This window comes from Sus scrofa, chromosome 9 (assembly GCF_054392235.1).
Source record: "Sus scrofa isolate SSC_HxYL_T2T_F1_AM1 chromosome 9, Sscrofa_HxYL_maternal_Yorkshire_Landrace_v2.0, whole genome shotgun sequence".
Classification (NCBI taxonomy): Eukaryota; Metazoa; Chordata; class Mammalia; order Artiodactyla; family Suidae; genus Sus; species Sus scrofa.
The window spans coordinates 109,685,492-109,695,267 of record NC_139391.1 but is presented as its reverse complement, the minus strand read 5'-3'; the positions used below and the strand labels follow the sequence as shown (position 1 = coordinate 109,695,267).

At 41.7% G+C, this 9,776-nt stretch overlaps 1 protein-coding gene across 1 annotated transcript in view; it reads left to right on the top strand.

Annotated features, from left to right (window-relative positions):
• Nucleotides 1–9,776, top strand: part of ORC5 (origin recognition complex subunit 5) — a 1,223,002-nt gene that overhangs the window by 333,029 nt on the left and 880,197 nt on the right. The gene's annotated exons all lie outside the window — the stretch shown is intronic.

Genomic DNA, 9,776 nt, shown 5'->3' with positions numbered 1-9,776 from the left:
TTAAGCCATGGGCTCCAGATGCCTCTTTCTGGTTTAGTGTGGTTTCTTTTCTTTTTTTTTTTTTTTTTTTTTTTTTGTCTTTTTTGTTGTTGTTGTTGTTGTTGCTATTTCTTGGGCCGCTCCCGCAGCATATGGAGGTTCCGAGGCCAGGGGTTGAATCTGAGCTGTAGCCACTGGCCTACGCCAGAGCCACAGCAACTCGGGATCCGAGCCGCGTCTGCAACCTACACCACAGCTCACAGCAATGCCAGATCGTTAACTCACTGAGCAAGAGCAGGGACCGAACCCGCAACCTCATGGTTCCTAGTCGGATTCATTAACCACTGCGCCACGACGGGAACTCCGTGGTTTAGTGTGGTTTCTGAACAGGCTATGGACAGTATTTGTGTACAGTGGGAAAGCAGCATGATTGACTAGGGAACCCATGTGAATCAGGATTTACAAATCAATGAGAGTAATTCCAGAATCCTCATCCATTCTCACCGAATTCCAGCTTTGCCTAGGCTATACATCTAAAATTTATATTCTCTCAAACATCTCTAGGAAACCACCTATAATCCTTCCCCTGCCCTGACAGACTTGGACTTTGGTGCTTAATATCACTCCCTCCTGAGCTCCCCAAGAGCCAAGTTCCCTAAAGAAAGCAGTAGGTGTTTCTGATTCCCTGAAATCCCTCTGAAGTCTTTGGTCTTATATATAATAAATATCCTCTTGCATATTTTTCCTATGTATCATATTAGGCCTGTCAATATTGTTTCTCCTTCCTACTGCCTCAGTGCTAAATCAGACTAATTTTTTTCCTTTTTCCTTTTTATTTACTTTTTTGTCTTTTGAGGGCCGCACCCGCAGCACATGGAGGTTCCCAGGCTAGGGGTCTAATCGAAGCTATTGCTGCCAACCTACACCACAGGTCACGGCAACGCCAGATCCTCAACCCACTGAGTGAGGCCAGGGATCAAACCCACAACCTCATGGTTCCTAGTCAGATTCGTTTCCCCTGCGCCACAACAGAAACTCCCAGATGAATTTTTTCTTGAAGATCTACCAGCTCACCATTAATTGAGCCTCTTTTATATGCTTAGATACCATGTTAAGCTTTTTTTTTTTTCTGGCCATACCCACAACATGGCAAAAGTTTATAAGCCAGGGATCAAAACCGTACCATAGCAGCAACAGCACCATGCCCTTACCCACAGTGCCACCAGGGAACTCCAAGTATTTCATGACTTTACTTCTAACTCTCACAATCACAATCCATTTAGGCAGATGGTATTGTCCCTGTTTTCCAGAAGAGAACATGGTGCTAGGTCACCTAGCTGTCAGAGCCAGACTTCCAACCCAAGTCAGCCTCTAGAGCCCATGGCCTCCACAGTTATCAGAAAAACTTTCCAAGGGGAGAATTTAGAGTTATGCAGTCTTTAGAAGTGCAAGGAAAATCTTTCAACTCCCTTCAGGCACTCAGCCATCAGCTTTTTCCTTTCAAGAAAGTCCACTTATCTAGCCCTGTCATAATGATAATTTTTAGAACCATGATGGTTCACATTTGCTTGGCACCTTGCAGTTTTCAAAGGTTGGCCCCCCAGGGTGTCTCATTTTCCTTCCCAGAAAGCCTTTTGCATTCCTTATCCACTGAACCTCTAAACTAGAAGAGCAAGTTCTTTTCTAGCAGAAGATTACAACTGCTATTATTTATCCTCCAGGGGGATACACCGCGCATCCCAAGTCTTACAGCTGGAAACACTGAGATAAAGCGTATAAACGGAATCTGGAAGGGGAGGGATGTTCACATGCAGGCCATCCTGGTCTCAGCATGTTGGGCAATGAACTCTCCCAGTGGAAGCTGTGCCGCAGAATGAAAGGCACAATTTTGGCAGTCAAAACCACTTTCCCCTGTCCTTCAGCCAGGCCTTCCCAACACATGTGCATGGTTCACATGGACCAAGCATGTGGTCACCTGCTTTTCCTCCTTCCCCCCAACCCCCAACCTGTTCTGGCCCTTAAAAGGTTCCCCCTAGGTTTACACCTTTACCTCCTCCTAGGATCCCAGTGAATGTCAAGACCTGTGTGGGTGGAAGGTTATAAATCAGCCGCAGACACACAGGCCTGGGGGATGGGTGGCCTGGAGAGTAGAAGGGCCACGATTTGCAAACAAATGAGCCTCTTTCATCCCAGTGGGATTTTTGTTGTTTTCTAAAGCCAGCTGTTCCACCAGGGCACATCACCAGAAGCTGTGCTTTCTGGAACTTGCAGAAACCATAAGCACTAACAACAGAGTTGCCTGCATGTGTTTACTCTGCACAAGTTTCAGCAAAGCTTGGGGGCCTGGAAAAGTTTTGTTTTTTTAAAAGACCTCATTTTCTTCCTTAGCAAAATAGCTTTCATGGTTTTTGAAAAGTAGCTTAAAGCATAACATCAACCATCATTTTCTTCATAATTGAGAATTTTCACCAGATGACAGAATGGGTCAGATTTGAGAGATGTGACTAAATATAATTTAAGAAAAATTAAGTTCTGTCAGTTCTCAATTATGTGCTGCTGGAGGGACTCCAGAAAGAATTCCAGTGGGACTTCAATACATTGATCATTTACATTGGCTTTACAAGGCATTTTAGTCATTAACATTTTTATATGGGTGTGTCTGCAGTTCTGAAAATTTACAACTGTTTACAGCAAATAACAAAGCTACTCGGTGAAGGTGCTGACAGGGCTAGAATGCTGTCAGATGACTTTTCCAGTCCCTGGACCAACTCTGCTTAGTGAGGTCTGGAAACAAAATGGGCTTTGGCCTTAGATGAAAAAACGTTTAAATCCTGATGCTGCTGTGTGACTTTTCAGATTTCTTACTTGGAAAATGGAGGAAATGAAATAATACCAACTACCTTGACCATGATATCAGAATAACCTTAGAAGTTGGGAGCCAATTCTCAAACACAAACATGAAGTGTCCCCAGCATTCACTCAGGTATCACTTTAATCTAGAAGGATCCTGGATGGGTTATAAAATTCCATGAATAGACCAATGCTGCAAATTAACTTTGGTTATGGGGGCTTCGATAACCTCTCTAAATTATGACATTCTGGCTAAAGATTGTAAAGGGGCTCAGTATGAAGGAAGATCACACATTGAGCCTCCAGCTGGGATCTGACCAGTGAGCAGCTCACCTCAGACGGTAAGCACATTCTGTGATCCTATGAGCCATCAAAAAAGCTCAGTTTCTTTTAAGTTGCTGCTTCATGGTTTATCCTTTGTCACCTTATCCTGTTTGTTAATACATGATTGATTATTTTTTAGTAATTTATTTGGATTTATACTAAGTGGTAGATGTGGCCCTGAATTCCCAGCATTGCCTGAGAGGTGGGATGGTAAGAGGGGTTGTTTGAGCAGCTCTCCCACACAGAATCCCTGGCACTATATGTACAAATTCTCAACTGGGGGAAGAGGGGAGCTGGAATAAAGGGGGATGGGTTGGTTAATATCAGGCAGAAAGAACTAGAAAATAAGAGCCCAAGTATTTATGATCTGCCGAAGATGCCAGATGAATCTCTGCAGTTTCTTCTTCATCCCTAGTATATAACCAACATGTTCTGGATTAAGGACTCAACTGTTGATCACTGAGGTAGAATCAGGTCCTTGTGCCTATAAACCAAAGAAAGCTTGACAACTTTAACTGTCTGTTCTTTCCAAAGAGCACATTTGTTTTTAGAGTCAGGAAGTCAGAACACTGTTCTACTAAATGTTTGGATCTGGTATTCCTTAAGAGATGGATTCAACAACCAACAGCAATGCCAGAATACAGAGTGGCGGTTCAAGAGCATCAGGGGATCTGTTTCTTTTGTAGTGTGCCACCCTCAATGCATGGCTTCCAGTTTATAATCCAAGATAGCTATTCCAGCTCCAACCTTCACATCTACATTCCAGCAGAAAGGGACAAAGTGCAAAACAGCAATCAGGATATTGTGAGATCACTTCTCCCAACTCTGACCACATCTAGCTGCAAGGGAGGCTGGGAAACTTATGTCTCTGTCTAGCTAGAAATCCTGTTGTTACTTAAGAAAATTTCAGACTGGAAGACAACTCACAGTTTCTGCCATGGGATTCCCTTTCTGTGGTTTTCCTACTTGATTAATAATTCAAAGTGCTGAGTTTGAAGCCCATTGAATTCCCTGTAACAGAGAACACTGAAAACTAGAAACAGTTTTACCCCCTGTATTATTTTTGGATAGCTTATGTAATACATATTTATTCTTGGAGCAAAGAATAGAAAAAACAAATCAGTAAGAACTTAAGAATTAGCATTATAAGACTTCATCCCCCAGTGATAATATTAGGATTTTGGTGTTTTTCCTGATAAACTTGCTTAATACAAATGTAGACATAAATACCAATCTCTCGGGATGGTACTTTACATTACATGATGGCAGTGCTGATAAATGGTCTATATCACTGTGGAGGGGGGGGGCTTTCATCTGTAATTTTCTTTTTCTTTTCTTTTTTCTTTTTTTTTTTTACAGCCACACCTGTGACATAGGGAAGTTCCTAGGCCAAGGGTTGAATCAGCTGCAGCCTATGCCACAGCCACACTGGATCCAAACCACATCTATAACCTATGCTTCACCTTGTAATAACAACATATCCTTAACCCACTTAGCAAAGCCAGGGATAGAACCTGTATCCTCACAGACACTATGCTGGGTTCTTAACCAGCTAGGCCACAATGGGAACTCCAAGATGACTTTTAAACATTTGAAAGAAAATAGAAATTTGGAGACCTGAATTTTACTTCCACCTCTTAATTGACCCCTGTGTGACTCTGAGCAAGTGACAAATTCTTAATGTTTCCATTTTTGTGTACACAAAATAGAAATGATATTTGATTCCTCAGTCCCCATTATAAAGGTAGTTATGAAAAACAAGTAGTCCTTCCTGTGTTCCTGGAAGCAACTTGGGGGCCCTCTACGCTGTGGGTGTTGAGACATGTTCCCTACCCTGTAGAGCGGAATCCAACAGGTGAGGCATAAATACATGTTTTGAAGAAGGTCAGCTGGGACACATGCCAAGGGTTACTATTAAGGGGTGACTACCAACTATCATAATGTTCCTTGGCCCTTCACCCCTCTCTTCATTAACTCTTACCCAAGGCCCAAGTGTGGGAAGAGGCAGGAGATGAAAGTGGTCAGGTGGGAGGAGGTGCCTGGCCTGGTCAGGCTGCCATTTTTCCTCTTCCCCTCCCCACTGCAAACCCAAACAGTCCTAACTCTACTACTCCACAAATCAGCATTTTCTGCTTTCATGTCTTCTCCTTGCCCCACCCTCTTGACAGGGAAGTAGGAAAATGGAGATTTGCAGAAGTTGGTAAAAACTCATGTCAAAAGGCAGAGTTCCATTTCTAGATCCAAGAAAAACTTCCTGTTTTGTTAGGACCCTTCTTAGGAGCGGAAACTGGCTCACTCAAATGAAAACCGCAATGAATAATTTCACTGATTGGTACCGTATGTTTAGCAAGGCTAAAGTCCCTAGAGGAGGTTGGTGAATCAGAAGAGAAACCATCAGAAGGGAACTGTCCCCACATCAACCCCCAACTGATCAGGGCTCTTCCTCACTTCCTCCTCCACCACCCCCTGCAGGCACAGTGGCAACACACAGAGAAAAATAACTTTGGAGGCATGTGATGCAAAGGCAAAGGGCAGAGCCTCCATGGCTGGCTCAAGGATGGCACATCTGGGGTTGCTTGTCCTTTCTCCAGATGGATTTTCCCTTTTTACAGAAAGGTCTAGAAAAGCAGCTCTTTCACCTAGACTATGCTGCAGTAACAAGTCTAGAATCTTGGCTCAGTACCATGAAAGTCGATTCTTTCATCATGTGACTGATGCAGGCTGGTGGTGGAATGGGAAGTACAGACAAGGGAATCCTGCTCAACAGTCCTGGTTGACAGAGGCTTGGACATCAGGCTTCCACCAACCTGACAGTAGAGGAAGCACACACATGCTCTCCTTTGCACAGCCTGAAAGTGACACAGTTCACTTCTGTCCCAGCTGTTGGACAGAACACACAGGGGCTGAACTGATGGGAAGCATACAGATATATAGCAAGCCATCCATGACTCTGCCAACATAACACTTGAATGCCAAGTGCATGCTGCAACACGTAACGACAGCTCAGAATCCCAGACCATGGAAAAATTGTTTGACTCCATGTCGGCTGAGATGCCTAACAGGCAGCTCTCAGGTCAAAAACAGCCCACATCGTTCAGGGAGGATTCTTACAGGCACTGCCTATTTATTTACCTAATTAGCTCCCTCACAGGAACTGGTTGCTCGGCATGGCCTCACCATATGGTGGTGGGGGTACTGACATAGTGTGGTGTGCCTGGAAACATGGAATCCAAGCTTGACTTTTTAAAAGTCATGGAATTTTAAGCTGTTCACATTTAATTCCACAAAAATGACACCATAAAACTGGAGGATTGTTCTCTGAAGGATTGTTGACCAAAATTGTTCAAACTATGATTCAAGCCTCCTCTTGCAGTTGACTCATATCTGACTCTTGTCCAGTGTTTTTTATGCCAAGGCAGGGTGCTCTGTACTCATGATCCTACCAGTTAAACATACATACAGCCCATACATGGATGATGGAATTCTCCTGAACAAACCTGCATGCCCCTGCCAGGGGACAAGGAGTCACTTTCCATGTGAGGGCTTATCCAGGACGGGAGTTTCTCTGCCTGTCCCCACCCTCCCCACCTCTTTGCTCCTTGCTCTGGGGACGTTTTGCCAGCCGCCAAAAAGGCAAGAGAGAAGCAAGGGAAATAGAGCTCAGTTTGAGGCCGACTGACTTCACAGGGTGGTTCACAGTCAGTTTGTTTTACTTGGCCTGCCTTGGAGCTGTTTGGGGACATATGAGGTTCTTCAGCTGAGAGGCCTTTTCCAGACCTGACTTCCCCTTGGAATGACACATTATCCTCCCTTCAAATGTAGCAATTGTAAATTCCTGCCTGGGGAGCAGCAATTGCTTGGAATTACACACTATATGAATAAGCCAGTATGGGATTAACAAAGCTTTATTGTTCTGCAATCCTCTACTGAAACTTGTGAAAGTAATTTCTGGTGACATTACTTTTCCCTGCCTAGCATTTGACTATGCAAGGAACAGTTTTCCATCCTTTAATCGGTCCTTTTTAGTTGTCTGTAATAGAAACCTCTTCAAGTTCCCGACGTGGCACAGTGGAACCGAATCTGACTAGGAACCATGAGGTTGCAGGTTTGATCCCTAGCCTCGCTCAGTGGGTTAAGGATCCAGCATTGCTGTGAGCTGTGGCGTAGGACGCAGACACAGCTGAGATCCTGTGTGGCTGTGGTGTAGGCCAGTGCTGTAGCTCCGATTTGAACCCTAGCCTGGGAACCTCCATATGCCATGATTGCGGCCCTAAAAAGCAAAAAAAAAAAACAAAAAAAAACAAACAAACAAACAAACAAAAAAAACCAAACAACAAAAAAAAAACCAACAAAAAACCCTCTTTTTACCCTTTTATTGACACTTAACAAGACAAAAATGAGTCAGGTTTTTTTAGTTCACTTTTCTCATTCCCTTTCCCTCTCCAGCATGTTTACTGTAATTCCACATCTTAAAAGATTCTCAGATGTGTTGTGCCCCAAATACTACTTGACTGCTGTATACATATGCAATGCACACAATTTAGGATTCTCTCATTTACAATAGGAGTATATGCTATTTTTTAAAATAGATTCTCAGATGTGTTGTGCCCCAAATACTACTTGACTGCTGTATACATATGCAATGCACACAATTTAGGATTCTCTCATTTACAATAGGAGTATATGCTATTTTTTTAAATAGACAATAGGAGTATATGCTATTTTTTAAAATAAAATTGGAGCATGGAATAAAAACAGTGATCCCCACTGGTTTGTAACACAACTCTCATCACTGGTCTGGAAATGCTATTTTATTTTTTACTTTTTAAGGGTCATACTTGCAACATAAGGAAATTCCCAGGCTAGGGATCAAATCAGAGCTGCAGCTGCCAGCCTACCCACAGCCACAGCAACACTGGATCCTTAATCCACTGAGCAAGGCATCAATTGGATCCTATCAATCCTGCATCCTCATGGATACTAGTTGGGTTCATTACCACTGAGCCACAACAGGAACTCCTGGAAATGCTATTTTAAACATAAAAATGTTTTTATGACAACCCAAGGAAACAATTTGCATTTACTCCATTCAATTTTTAAAAAAAAACCCATTTCTTTCTCACTCACTTTTAATAATCTGCAAATAAAACTCAATAGTTAAGAATAAATCTACCAATATTTACTTCCTATCCAAAATTATTTCTAACAGGACCAATAGGGGATCTCTATAATGACAAAGTCTAAAGGTAGGACTATAAAAATGTTGAGACCAAGACATTATTTACAAACAGAATAGGTCTCTAAAATAGCTTCTGCTTCAGCGAATGTGAAACCAATAAGTTAGAGTTAAAATGGAATATTTTCTAGCTGGTTTTAGGCCAGTTAAATCTAATAAGGATCGTAAAGATAAGCAGCTAACTTGAAATCAAAATAACTATCGGGAACATTTTGTATTCCATTAATAGGTAATAAAATCTATGTACTGAATGAAAATATAAATTCTGATTACTTATTTATATAAAACTTTAGGCCCACATAATTATCAGTCCAAAAATAGCTTAATAGCACAATATTTTTAAAGAAGGCTTTGATGAAATCCACAAAAAAAACAATCTTTACTCATTTGTCCCTTGGTACCATCTTCTCAGATGCTGTAACTAAGTTGAGGTTTTTGTTTCAGAGGGAGTTGGAAGATATTTCAGATATGCTATAAGAAATATGATAATCTTGCAGTTTTTAAATCATTAAATGATGACCATGAGCTTAGTTTAAAAAAAAAAAAAAAAGTCTATAATCTGCACTGAGAGGATGTTAATCTCTAAAGATATGAGCCAGCTTTTCCTATTTTTCAAACCAGAGGCTTTGAAGCATTTCCGCTTAGAATAAGTAAAAAGAAAGGGTGTTGCTGCTGTTACTAATTTCATTAGGAGACAGAACTAATTCCCTTAGTGAGCTTGTTTCAAAATTGAGGTGTAGATGAAATCCAATGCCACACAACTGAAGCTGAGTGGGCCTTATACAGACACTTGGCTCACAGACAGCACAAACAAGAAAGCTCAGTAAGTTCAAACAAAGTGGAGGCCAAAAGCACATAGTGATTTGCAAGGAGCAGAAGACATTTTCAACTGTTCCATAAAGAGACACTAAAGTAAATGAAAATCTTATGAGCAGGTTAAAAAAAAAACTAAGAGATTTAGAAGAACGGCCATCTATCCCAGATTTTTTTCTTTTCTCATAGGAATAGCACATGACTACAAACAAATGAGTAGGGAAAAATGACAGGAAACTTGAACTATAAACTTCCAGACCTCTGGTAACACAGTTTATAACAGGGTTCAAGTATTCAGGCTTGCTTCTAAATTAAAAAGAGAAAACAAAACAAAAAAACGCAGTTTGAGCCTAAAACATGTCATATTTGGTAAACTATTTGGGGAAATTCCGCCAAATCTGCAGGCCAAGTAATTTTATTTATTCTTCCCATCCAACCTTTCCATTTCGTTTTGCTTCAGCAGTTAAAAAAACTGAGTAGACATCTGGGATAGGCCATGTGCTCTCTTTTCCAAGAACACGTTGCATGTGCATCCTAGGCAGATAAAAAAAGTCTTTTTCTTCCAAGTTCAGGA